Source organism: Triturus cristatus, chromosome 7 (genome assembly GCF_964204655.1).
Source record: "Triturus cristatus chromosome 7, aTriCri1.1, whole genome shotgun sequence".
NCBI classification, from domain to species: domain Eukaryota; kingdom Metazoa; phylum Chordata; class Amphibia; order Caudata; family Salamandridae; genus Triturus; species Triturus cristatus.
Window position 1 is genome coordinate 1157714621 of NC_140590.1, and position 14109 is coordinate 1157728729.

Genomic DNA, 14109 nt, shown 5'->3' on the forward strand with positions numbered 1-14109 from the left:
ATTTCGTACTTGGTGGACTTAGGGTGGTAATTTGCTGCATTGGCTTATGTTGACGGCAGGTTGGGTCAGAGATCTGCCTAGGTTATTGCATGTGGCCAAACTGGTGTGGAATAGGTATATGCAGCCCAAATGTTTGCCATCCTGATAAGCACCACAACTTCCCATAGCGGGAGGTGGGATTGCCCCACCTGGGTGACTTCTTAGTGAATGGCTCCTTACAGACGTTTCAACAATTCCAGGACAACTGCGGCCTGAGTGCGGGTTCCTTCCTCATGTACCGCGCTATAACGCTGGTTATCAGAGGCATGCGGTCGAGGGGAAATGCAGAGCCGCCTCTACATCAAGGGCTGTTTTATTTCCTTACCTATGGGGTGGGTGAAAGCTGTGTCATGTCTATACTCAGCTCTGTTGGCTCCATATGTGAGCTGGACCCTTAACATCAGAACTAGATGAGAGACAGACCTGGGCACCAGCCATACAGATAAACAATGGGCAGTGGCGTTAGTGGCGGAAGCGAACACTTTATTATCCACTTCCTTCAAGCGTTGTGGGGTGGGTAGCGTTACGCTTTGTGAGATGTATGTGTGAACGTTTTTGACAGATTACACTCGCCTCCCCTTGATAAACTGACCTTTTCACCCTTTCAATGACTGCGAATTTCATCTAACACTACAAAGGATGCGTTCTCCCTCTCCCATTCCCCCCCCCCCTTCCCCCACCCCCGAGTCATGACTTTTTAGGTCAGGCCTAGTCAGCGTGCATGCACTGTCTGGAGGAACTGCTGTAATCACCAGACGGAGTGTAATCTCGCCTGGTGCTTCTCATTGGTTCACCCCTGCATCCCTCTTTTTTGCTGTTTCCTCATTGGTGGGGACTCCCGATACATCACTTCTGTTTTTCGCTCTGGAGCACCGGTAAACTACAGTTTCCTTACACCGTATGTGTTGATACGTTCCTCTGGGGACTACTTGCTTTTATTGCAGTGTGTTGTGCTGAAATGTGGAGCCTGGAAATGTCGGGTTGTTTTCTACGTGAGTCAACAGATGTCATTTATGAATTTGACGCTGCTGAGCACTGTGTTCTGGTGTCGGTACATTTTTCATGTGGGTGCTTGTCGGGGAATTGCAAGTTTCGCCGTCACTTCACTCGGTGTGAGTGGCTACTGGTAAATATAAAAACGCCCTGATGTTTATACTTATAAGCATTTGGGTTGTACGCCAACACTCTCCACTCACCTTCCCCGGGCTATGGTGCCAGTGCTTTTTTTAATGCGGTGTTGCGGTGTGCACCAGTGTCGGGCAGGTCTTCGCAGCGCTGCTCGGGCTGGGCCTGTGGGTATGGGGGCGGCTGGGATGCCCTGGCTTGTATGCTGCATGCTAATGTATGGTTTCATCAGCAGCAGCATGGGGTGGGGTGACACATTGATAACTCAGGCGTGCTCCTGCCTCCTGTTGTGTGATTCTGGTGCAAACGTGCTAGAGCTCTTTAACAAAATTGCTCCCACCTCCTCCCCGCCAGAAGAGTTAATTGCCACCTGCACTACAGTGTGCTGCTCAGTCATGCTGGCTATTCATAATCTGGGGTAGCTGTCTGATCTGTCACAAACTGGCTTGTATGGAAGCTCAGAACCTCATGTGCGGGAGGGGACAGATAGGTTGCTAAAAATCACGGTTAGGAAACAGGTCGTTGTTTTTTTTTTTTTTTCGTCAGCTTTGCGCCAAACATCCTGAAATAACGGCCGGTTCCTCGCAACTTCGGCAACGGGGGCAGTGGTGACAGTGCCGAAAGCGAAGCACTCACTACACAAGGCCCCCCAGAGAGCTCTGCGGCCCACCTACTTACCGTTTTATCATGGAGGTATGTTGCAGGGCTATGCTTTCTTCTTTGAGGCGGCTGCTCTGTTTTTTTTGGCTTGCCTGATCTCAAAATGGATCCGAATAAGAATTAAATCTGCTCCCCTAAAAGGGGCCTACATGAACAGTAGCTGTCCTCTATGCTCTTATGACAATATTCTCCCTACCAAGGAGTCCATCAACTATTCTGGTCTGAAGTGGGGGTTGTTGGTGTACCGAAGCCTCACAGGGCCCTGCCTGACCCTAAAATGGCGTCCATGCACGACGTGATTCGATCTGAGCTCTTCACTGATTCAGACCCACTCGTTCCTGCTTGTTTTTCTTTGACGGTTTCTGTTAGGGCCCTGCTGTTCCTCCAGGTTGCCACAACAATCTAACTCATCTGCTGTGTGCTGCTTGTTCTAGAGGGTCCCCCCGCTTGAGAAACCACAGATCGGAGGATTCAACTGCTCCGGGAACCGCATTTCAACAGCTGATCTGACCAGGGCCGCAACCTCCATGTTTAAAGCACACGCACTGCTTCCCACACGGAGGAGACAAACTATGAAGAGGTGAGCCTCCCCCCTCCCTGCAATGGCATGTGGAGGGATGGGAACACGCAGGGGTACCCGGACAGACACCAGACGAGTTTCACAGTTTGCACAAATGAATGCCTGAATTAGCCTGGGGACCTCAAGCCAATTTTTTTTTGTTTCATTTGTTTATTGAAGCTTGCAAGCAGAATACTCATGCTCCAATTCAGAGACACCAATGTCCACAGAGCATAAAATATCGAAAGCATTTTAAGATGTAGGTGAAGCAGAGAAACTTATACAACTAAACAGCTGCTCCGAGAGCCAACTACCATCCTTCCCCCCAAACCCCCTCCCCATAACAAGCAATATCATGAACACAAAAGCACATGTACCTCAGTAACAGGCAAGCATGATGACACGTTCCATGAAAGACGACAATACTCCACTGTACTGTACAGATCCAAGGGAATGGTGAGGAAACAAAGATGCCAGGCATAGGACATATTACAAATCGGGATGAGTCATAAGATACATGGTAAGTGGGGCCCAGAAGTCTTTAGGACGAGAAGACTCAGGAAGTTCCTTCGCATTGGTCTCTAGTTGTTCCCGACAGTAGGTCAGATCCCATACCCATTTTCGGATCGCAGGGAGATTCCTACCACCCCAACACCTTGCCACCTCTCACTTAGCCAGCAAGGTCGCCACTGCAACCAACCGTCTGTTACATGGTTTCAGAGACTTCACATCTCCCAGCAGGCACACCTCAGGCACACAGCACACTTGCTCCATCACCACCTCAGTCAGTACAGCCACCACCCCAGCCCAGAAGGCCGCCACCGCCGCACACTGCACCGATGGATGCAAAAAATAAGCATCAGCATGACCACATCTAATGCAACAGGCATTGTCCCACAATCCATATTTCCGCAATTGCAGTGGCGTGTAATACCACTGATGGAGAAACTTGAAATGGATGATACACAAATTGCAATTGGCGGTGAGACGCCCCGTCAGTTTACAACAGAATTGCCAATGATCTAGCGGCAAGGTATGCCCCAGTGTTGCGTTCCATTTAAGATATGAAAGGTGTTCTTCTAAATCAACCTCCCAATTGGACGCCGCATACAATCTGGTGATCAACCCCTTGCGCTCCTCCCCAGTTAGCAGTTCCTGCAGTGCGCGCAATGGCCGGGGCTCCGCTGGGTAAGCGGGATACACTGCCCTGACCGCCTGCCGCACCCTAACATATGTGAAACACAGCATCGGGCTGGGGTCCGACCCACCTGAATATCCTGCAGGGATCGGATTTGGCCCTGCTTGTATAGGTCACACATTTGTACGACCCCAACCGTTTGCAGTGTACGCAGGGCCAGACGCTCCTGTGCCGCAGAGATATCGGGGTGCAACAGGCAGTTTTTGAGCATAAAGGTAACTAAGCTGAGCCCTTTGGGCAAGGGCACGCCAGGCCCAGGCGGTACATAGCACCGGATTAATCTCTGTCCAAGGTCCCCCGTCCCCCACTGAAAGGGCAGCCGCCACAAGCGGGAGGGGGAGGGTAGCATCAGCCTCTATTGTGTGTGGTAGGAACCGCTGCGGAAAGAACCAGTAATGTGCGAATTGTGCTTGGGCACACAAATAATACAAACGTATGTCGGGTGCTTAAAAGCCACAACGGTCGAAAGGTTGCATGAGAGTATTCCAGCTACAGCGAGGCTTCCCCCCCCCCAAGACGAACGACAACAGGGCTGCCTGCAGTGCTATGAAGAGGGAGATATTAAAGCGAATAGGAATGTTTACGAACAAGTACAGCAATTTAGGCAAAATAGACATTTTGAGTACTGCAATACGGTCTGCCAGGGAGAGAGGCAGTCAGGCCCAGCGCGCAGCCCTGTCCGTAAGGGAAGAGATGGTGCGACCATAATTCAGGGATAGTACCTGCTCAGGGTCCCTATGTAGCCAGATACCCAAGTATTTTACCGGGTCCTGGGTCTAGGAAAGCGGGAAATCCAATGGGATCTCGCGAGTACCGGCCGTAAGAAGCAAAACAGTTGATTTAGCCCAGTTGATCCCCAATCCGGAGAAGTGTTCAAATTTCACATATTCCCGAAGCAGTTCAGATAGGACCTCCAGTCAATTAATCGGCCATTTTGGAGAACACTCCGCATCCACGCACTTCTGACCCAATAGTGCAGAAGCGTGCCAAACATCTCCCCACCTCAATGACGGACCGCACTGGAGTTCAGGAACAACTGAGGGAGGCACGGAACGCGCTGCAGCACGGTCTGAGGAACCAGCTGGACAAGCGCCACGGAGCAAGCACTGCCCTGATGTCTGTACTACACTCAGGGTTTCCCAGTAACACCGGGACTGGTGCTGCCGATTGAACTATGACGATGCCCCCCGGGTGGAAACCATGAATGTTTTACTTACTGCGGAGACCGAGCAACATGGCCAATGCCCAGTGGAGCTGTTCAGGTAGCTATAGAGAAGTTTGGCTCTGGTTCACCCCCTCAGCCGTCACCTACCTAGCCGGACATTGGACATAGTTTTTTCACCATCTCCCTGTTGTGTTTCCTTTCCCTCCCCCTCCTCCTCCCTCTGTGTTCCTGTGCCTATCTCCCTTTTGCCAGCCCCACATGTTTTGGATCGTTGGTCCCCAGCCGGTTTGTCTCTCTCTCACTTTGACTGCTTTTCCCTCTGAAGTACTTTCCCTCTTGCCGGTCTGCCTGACACTATCTGCTTTCCTTACCCCTTTTACCATTCCCCCACTACTTTCCCCATTTGACGTGTGTCTTGGCTATGCTATGCGTTAATATCTCATATTATTGTGTAATCACTGTTTTTCTCCTATGTTTACTCTTGGCTCCTATAACTGATGTAATTTTGTAACCTGTAACTCGCTGATCCTCATGTAAACCGCTCTGATACCTCAAGGTCTAGCCAGCGCTATATAAAACTCTGCAAATTAATAAATAAAAGGGAATACACTGGTCCATTTTTACCCTGGGCGAGGTGCTTCCTACCTCGCAGCTGCTTTGCACTGCTTTATTTAATCACCCTGCAGGTCATCTGTCATAAAATTGATCTGAACAACAGCCCTTCTTCGGGTTACCTCTTTGTGATGACTAAAGTGGTAAAAGTGTGGTGCCTGTAGTGGGATCGGATACAAGTTCCAAATTTAAAAGTGTGCCCAAGGGCATGGTGTGTTCCTGCAAATCCTTTTTCGGGCTGATGGCTTTTCCTAAATCAGTGTTTATTTTTAGGTCGAGCCAGACAGCACATGCACTGTCTCTTCGAGACCTCCTGTAATCAGTCTGTAGGAATCAAGTCCATCCTCTTTCTTGACATTGCTTTTCATTTGTCTATGTCAGTGTCCTTCAAAAAATCCCTGCATGCTAGTGGTCAGTCTTGCCTTTTTGTCTCTCCTTTCTCTGTTCTGTTCCTCCCACAGAGCAGGGACTTAGTACTGTCTCATTCTGCTATGGTTTTTTATCGGTTCCTTGGGGGACTATCTTTTTCTTAGTTTCCTGCTCTGTTACTGTCTGTCTGTGTTTAGCTTCAGAGCCCTAGCTGCTAACATTTAAATATATAATTCCTCCATCCCACCTCCTCTTAATGACACAGATTTATTTGGGCGTACTATGGCTGTCCATCCCACGGAGGACCTTTGGATTTGTTTTGAAGATTGTTATCACTGGGTTTTATTACCCGTCACACAGCTGACTATGGTGGCCTATTGTTTAGTATTAAAGGGACATTTGATTCACTAGCTCTCTCTGAGTGCTATTCTGTTCGGTCTCTGTCGTTTTTTAGAGCCTAATCGCCCTTTTCCCATGATACCCCTACCGTGAGGAGCAATCACAGTGCCCCCCACCATCCCCTTGTCCTGAGGAAGACCCCACGTAAGGTTTCCAGATACCTACTCACTCTCGGGGTCGAAACGTCAACATATCTTGAACCTGCCAGCTCTCTCATCAGTAATTCACGACTGTGACCGCTTTGTAGCATGGCTTTGTAAATTATTCAAGACTGCTCAGATGTTTTTTGGGCTCAAAATAGAGCTGTCCATCAAATTTTGATAAGGATCACAAGTTTTGTGTTTTACTCCTGACCTATACTTACCTTTTCACTTGCACACCAACCACATGAACCTTTTTCTTTCAACACTCCCCTATCCCTTTGGGGCACTCATTTTTCATAAATATTTCAAATGCATCGTTTGTTCGTTGTGATTAAAAAACTATTGAACTCTATTCTACTGCATTCGTCTACTATATATGTTTTGTGAATTTTACTTACAGTTGTGTTTATATTTAGCAATTTTGTACTGGGACCATTTCCTTAATGTACTACTATACACCCAGGTCCCAGGGACTTTAATTGAGTTTACCCTTTCAGTAGCGCTTTCAGAGTACACGGGGCATGTAAGGTCGCCCCACTTCATTGATTTTATTTTCAAGACAGTCTTACTGTTAATATGTTGTACTTGATAAATTAAGCTGCTTTGTTGGTATTCAATATTATTTTTGTTTTCTCCTAGTTTTTTGGTATAGGAAGCACACGTTTACAAGTAGGCCATAATGGCAAACACATTTAGTAGTCCAATCAGTGACCAGCGTGTAGGGCTTAAATCTTTGTTTATTTATTTAATCTGCTCCTCATTTATAACTGTTCTTCAAGCCCTCGTTATTTCTTCAGTGCCACTGGTTCGCCCTCATCCCTTCCTAGGGATAACAAGCATTTGCAATGCAATGGGTCTTGCCTTTGGGACCTTATATGCATTTAGCTATGCAGCACATTAGCCTGGGTGCTGAAACATCAACTGTTCTTTAACATAGAGGGAAAGTACGTACCAAACTACGTGACACGGCAGGTATGGGAACACATGGAGAGAAATATTGCCATTCAGTTAGAAATGGTATAGTCCAAAGGTCTGTTTTTAATAAAAAATCAGGGCCTTCGGTGATCATATCACTGAAAATACAAGATTTAAAAAAAATATTATTGTCTACTGGTGCTCCTGGAAGACAATTTCTATGGACTTGAATCTAGAGAATGCTAAAGTGATTCTGGTATTTTACTGACCTCTGCTGGTTGTTTTCTTTCAAGAAAGTTCAATAGAGGCAGTAGCCAGAAAAATAAAAAAAGAAAGTCCTTCAGCAGAAAGCAATTCTGGTATTTTACTGACCTCTGCTGGTTGTTTATATCATGACAGTTAAATAGAGGCAGTTGAACAGAAAAAAAAAGTTCCTAAGCGGAAGCAGACAAGTCCTAGGGCTGATATTCAGAGCCCACAAAGTACATGTTATGTTATGTTATCAGAGTTTATAGCACGCACAGCTACTCAAAAGAGTGTCCCGGCGTGAGCCCAAGAGTCAGCAGAAAAAGGGAAAGAAGACAGTAGAGACAGAAAACCTGCTCAGTTGAAAAGGAGAGTTTTAAGTTTCTTCCTAAATTGAATAAGGTTCTCTAAGCTGCGCAGGTCAAAAGGGAGAGAGTTCCAAGTAATGGCTGCCAAATAAGCCAGAGAGCTGCCAGCCTTTCTTTTCAGATGAAATCTGGGGATGGTAGCCATAAGCCTGTTAGAGGAATGCAGATGTCTGCTAGAGATGTAGAACTGAAAGCGTTTCCTGAGATAAGCAGGGCCATACTCATAGAGCGCAGCATGAGCCATTACCAGAGCCTTAAAAGTAACGCTTGCCTTCACCGGTAACCAATGCAGGTTGCGCAGATGATGCCTGACACTGGTACGTTTGGGGAGGTCAAAGAGCAAACGTGCAGCAGCATTTTGGACCACCTGAAGTCTGTCCATTAGGTAGCCAGTAAGGCAGACATACAGTACTTTCGCATAGTCAATGCGGGAGGTGACAAGGGTTGTGATGACCGTTTTGTTTGCTGCTAAGGGCAGAAGAGGCAGACATTTTTTGAGAAGCTTCAGGATGCTGAAACAAGTACCTGTCAGTTCACTGATTTGGATGCAGAAACTAAGCTTTTCGTCAAACCAAATCCTGAGATTTTTCACTGGGAGACCCAAAGGGGAGGGCCTGGGGGACTCATCAGGCCAGAAAGTATGCCAGAACAGAGGGTGAAACTCCCCGAAGAGTAAAATCTTGGTTTTATCTTCATTACATTTCAGCTGAGCAGACGTAAGTCAATTCAACACTGCTGCCAAGCAAGTTTTACCATGGGCAGTGGATGTCTCATGTTTTTTCCAAGTAAACAGGAGCTGGGTGTCATTGGCATAAGCAACAACTTTAGCTCCCAGCTCCTCTGCCAGCTGAATCAGCGGGGTCATGTAGATATTGAACAAAAGTGGGCTCAATACAGACCCTTGTGGGACCCCTGTCTGAAGGGCTTGAGTAGTAGACGTGACAAGGGGGATCCAATCTTGTTGGGTTCTACCTTCTAAGAAGGATTTCAACCACTCACTGGCGTCACCCATGATACCTAGATTCTGCAATCGGGCTAAAAGGAGTGAGTACATACACATATAAGTATATACTTTAGTATATAAGTATATACTAAAGTATATACAAGAGGTCTCGAATGCTCGACCTAAAAAGAGAGCATAAACACAGGGAAGGAAAAAAAGAGAAATCCACCATGAAACCCATTCTTTTTATAACTAATTTCTATAAACATTCTGTGACAGTGTGAAGCCTAATGTAAAACATAAAACGCGCAAAAATAGCAGCAAGGTTGTTGCAGTTGCCTTGTGAGGAGTAGCTTGAAGAATTTGCAGCTCGAAATAAAGTTAGTTTTCCAAGCAGTACACATGTAACCTTTTTTTTTTGTTGGTTGTCGAGACAGCTGATGAGGAAAAATGTGTTTGGTACTTTTTAATTTGTTAATGGAAAAGCACTTCAACAAAAATCATGAAAAAAGTTAAAAAAAACGTTTAATCAATATTTACATGTACGAGTGACTGATTTTGTTCTACAAAAACAAATCTGTGGTTGCGGGTTAGCCGAAAGGAGCGGCATCAATATTTGTTAGGATAGCCTTGTTTCCAGGTATTGTGTACTGTTTGTTTCACCTGTAGCACAGAGAGACAGTGGCGTCACTAGGGTTGGTGTCATCCGGTGCGGGTAACTCATGGTGTCACCCCCTCACGACTAACCGCATGGACCTCCTCCGCCCCGAGTCCGCCAGTGGACACAGTTGGCAAATAATGGGACCATACAGAATCCTTAGTAACGTTTGTAAATGTATGTCCTATATTTACAAAATGTGCGTGTTAACAACAGTGTGATAATGATTCATTAATCAGGTTGTACAGTGGGCTACCTGCTAGTCAACAGTTTATTGGAATTTATAATATCATAGGTATGGTACTTTTTACTGGTGTGGTGTTCCCACTATCCAGCAACACGATATATCAGTGGTCGAAGTGGGGGAAAAAAAGTAGGGGAACTGTGGGTGGAGAATCAGAGGGCGGGAATAACCCAAGGATTGGATCAGTGGGCAGAGCCAGAGGCATGGCCAGAATGTGCAAAAATCCCAATTTTTTGTATTTGTTTGGTTTCACTGCCCAGTTTTATCAACCAATGGATACACATGATTATTTAAGGTTATAATGAGTTATAATGAGTTATTGACAGTAAAATGTGTTCACAAAGTGGGATATGCTTCTAATCACAGAATGTCCCCAAATAAATGTGGTAGCACAAGCCATTTGTCTCCGAGCCATGGAGTTTCTGTCATTAGCACTTCTCCCTTTTCCAAAACAGCAGTTCAAACATGAATGGCAAAAAATCCTAGTTTCCAAATGTTTTCTAAATAATAATGGCTCTGCCATATTTGCCTCATAATGCAAGATCTGCAGCATGATCTGACCATTTAAACTAATAAATTGTTTGTAGCTCAAACGTATCAAAAGTTAATAAAAAATGTGACTTGTGTTGCTGCGGAGTAGATGACAGTTAATAGCTCACTGTTCTATGTTAGGATTTTAACTTATAAACTGCAAGTAACAAAAGGATCTCTCTGACAAAAGCAGTAGCCCACTGGCCTATTTACATTATGTGCACTTTGTGATCTGCATGGTACATGTTCTTTGCAGCAGGTACATTAACCCTCTGAGCTACCTTTCCATGAGTCAAATCTTCCATTAGACAAAATTCCGATCTCTCTCTAGGAAGAACATTAATCACCAGAGTCATCATGACATTTTTATTGTTACCGAAAATTACTGGAGACCAGGAAGGAGGCAGCAAGCGCTTTTAGAACCATAATATACTTGCAAAAATGATGCCTCCACCTAAAGTGAGCACCTGGTGCGGTCACACCGGTTGCACCACCCTAGAGCTGGCCCTTCTCAAGGGTCCTGTGATCTCAGTGACAGGGTCACTGTTCTAGGGTGTACTGCTTCATAGGCCTGCCCGCAAGACTGGAGGTGAACTTCAGTATGAATAGTGGTGGACAAGCCTTGAAGGTTAACCTACACTTGTCCACCTGCTGGTGCTACGACACCGGGGCTTCTAATGTCTTGCGAAGTCTTCTAAGGTCTAGCATGAGCTACTGCTCTCTCAGGAGAGTGGTCTGGTGGACTGGTTATTAAGGCTGAACCTGGTTCCCCAGTTCCAAATTCAGCAGCTCTGTCCATAGTGCCACATCCTCTCCCCCACTGAACACCATACTGCTCCACTGAGAAAAACTCAGATTGCCTTCAACTACAACCCAATTGTTGCCAGCTATAAACACCTGGATGCGGCTCAATTTAAATTATGCACTGGGCAAGAGCAATATGTGGCCTACAAAAAAAGTGACAGCATCCTGGAAAAAGCAAACAATCATAGGGAATTCAAAATTTTGCAAACCATGTGAAATGAAAGCAGGAACAACATGGTTACCTTAACGCTTTTACACTCGCTGTTCAGAAATCAGTGAGTGCTTTTGCCTGAAAAGTTGAGGACATGACAACAGGGCTCTGAATTGACCCATTTCAATGGCCATTGCTTATATCCTTGCAAAACGTAAGCAGTATGGTAAAAAAAGACAACATCCCTAGATACAGAGCAGCAGTACAAATTTTGTTTTTCAATCCTCACATTGCAGTACCTCCAGGATTGGTGCACTAGTTCCAAGCCCAGGGAAAACAAAGCCAATACAACAAAAATAGTGTTTCAGTGGCAAACTCTGTAAAAGTGGCGCTAATGTGTTTGGGTGTGAATAAAATCAATCAGGACAGTTTGCTACCACTCTGTCTTACTTTATTTAGTTATTTATTTTTCATATTTTTAAACTTTTATTCCCGATGCTGAATTTTGGAAGTAAATGTCAAAGCAATGCCCTCTTGAATGGTACTCCCGTATAAAATATCCACAGAAGGCCATTTGTTCACAGGTCAGCAGACTATGCAATGGCTGACTTGCCTCAATGTGAGCACAAATCTCCTTCTCTGAAGAAACTACACAGTATGAAGGTAGATTCAAGAACTGAGATTAATGCTTTGACCCTTGAGGGTGAAACAATTTAAGAGGTGGACCCTATTCACTTTAAAAAAGTGACTGAAGTTATATACTACAGTATGTTCTTTGTGTTCTAAAGAAAAAATGACTTACTTGTCATCACGAAAGTTAAAATGTTTTGGGCTGGTGGCTAATCTTTTGTGCTGGGCAAATATTTTTTCTGTAACAGAGTTCTCCTACAATTCAAAGCCCTGATATCAAACTCTCAGGGAAGCTTGGAAATAGTAGTAGAAAAACATTTTTAGCAAAATGATAATGATTGGAGCAACCGCCCAGCAGAAGTGGCGAAGACTGATACAATGAATCGATTATGAAAAGCCTTGATAAGGCTCATTACAACTTTTCTGCTCTGTGCACAATGGCAAAGTTAGGAAATATGAAGTGAAGTTTGTGTTAACCTTTTTCTGTCTGCCACTGGAAGAAAAATAAATATTACTATTTAACAACAGCTGCTTGGCTATGCACAATATCATCCCCTGTTTTTAGGTAGAGGCTAGGCTGTGCACATGTGTATGGTAATTGAGTCCAGTAGCCGAGATGTACTTCAAGTAGATTTATTGAGTTTCAGTTACAAGTTGGTAAGTTCAAGTGAAGCAGCCCCACCAGGAGCAGTCTGCCTGCTGCTCAGCCCATACTCCAACTGTCACACTTTGGTTCCCAGGCACCCAAACATTCCTTTCAAGTCCATCACACCAACTTTCCATGCATCATATTCACACTGGCTAAGCAGCTAGGGAGAAAGTAACAAGATAATTACAGTACAGGCTATTACAATGCACTGTCTGGAAGACCTGCTGTAATCACTATACAGAGTGTTATCCCACCTGCTGCTTGTCATTGGTTCACTCGTGTGTCGCTCTTCTTTGCTGACTCCTCATTGGTTATCGCTCCCATACATCACTTCTGTTTTTTCCTCAGGAGCACCAATCAACCACAATTTCCTTACGCTGTGCGTGTTTATATGCCCATTTTGGGACTTCTTGTTTTAGTTCCTGCTTGTGTTACACTGCAGGTGCCTGTTCCTAGTACCGTGCGCTATTTATTTGATCATCATGGCGTCAGCTTCTCGAGCCGCTGCATGCATAACTGTTATGTATACAGACTCTGCGATGTAATGTTTCAGCACAGCACACACTTGGTTTTATGTCATTTTACGCAGCGGGGCACGGCGTGCTTAATCTTCAAAAATGACTGGCGCCGCCTTTCTTATGTATGGCACACGTGTCGTGGGCAGTTTTTTCTGTTAAGTACTCACTGCACTGTAAACCAAAAAATCTTTTAAAAAACGTTACAATTTATGATCCCAATAACTTTAACTTTTACAAATGCAAGACCTATTGCATTGCAAATGCTTGTTTCATGTTGCTGACGATGAGTGGCCATTTCCCCATACACATAGAACATGGGGTAGCTTCACTTATTCCTCACTGGACACCTCCGGATGGTTGTACATCAACAAATTGCTTTTTATTGTATCCTTCCTGTTCTATATATGTCCTGAGGGAGAGCCCCACCACCTACCAGCCACCGTTACGTTTGTTATTGTTGTTGTCATAGCTGATCTCGTTTGGTAATGATATTCTGTACAAGTGGATGAGACGTGTTGGCCAGCAGGTGACACCCCGTATATCATGGATTTCTCGGACCCCTGATTCCTTGCATAGTGGTTCCCCATAGTGTGTCTTAGGGTTATGCAAACTACTGATGCTTATTACGTGCATGTGTGTACCCTTACGATGCAAATAAAGAGATTGTTTTTAAATGACTCTGAGCAACATTAGAAGGAGTCTGAAGGAACAAGTGCATGGGGCAGCAAAACTGATATGCTGAGAACTGTGGGTAACGAGGTGGGCAAATAATAATAAATTGAAGAAGCAGTGATATTTGAAACATTAGGTTGAAGTTTAAGCTTCAGTATTATATAGCAGCTTCTGGGATGGGGATGTGCGTGGTGGAGGGTGGGAGGCGGTAACAAGAAAGCAATCCTAGAGGAACTTTTCTTGGAGAGAAAGTCTTTCATACTCAGAGCTGAGGAAAATGAAATTTGGAAGAGTTGTAATTCTCTGGAGGCGTGCGTGGGGAGGAGAGGCCGGACCTTGATTTCGAGTTGGGAAGGATAAGCAAAGCCAATGTGTCTGGCTTCACGGTGATAACAAGTGAAAACAGCATGTGTGTGTGTCTGTTGGCTTTTTGGAATTTTTTTAAACATGAGAACAGGTGAGGGAGGAAGAACAATATAGAAGAGAAATATTTAGAATACAATGGGAAAAT

The 14109-nt window shown here is 45.1% G+C and overlaps 1 long non-coding RNA gene across 1 annotated transcript in view; it reads left to right on the forward strand.

Moving 5' to 3' along the window:
- Window positions 1–2140: 2140 nt before the first annotated feature.
- Window positions 2141–14109, forward strand: part of LOC146811314 (uncharacterized) — a 127731-nt gene continuing 115762 nt past the window's right edge. Inside the window, exon 1 of the long non-coding RNA XR_014965812.1 lies at window positions 2141–2404. This is a non-coding gene — a long non-coding RNA (uncharacterized LOC146811314). The remainder of the gene's footprint in view (window positions 2405–14109) is intronic.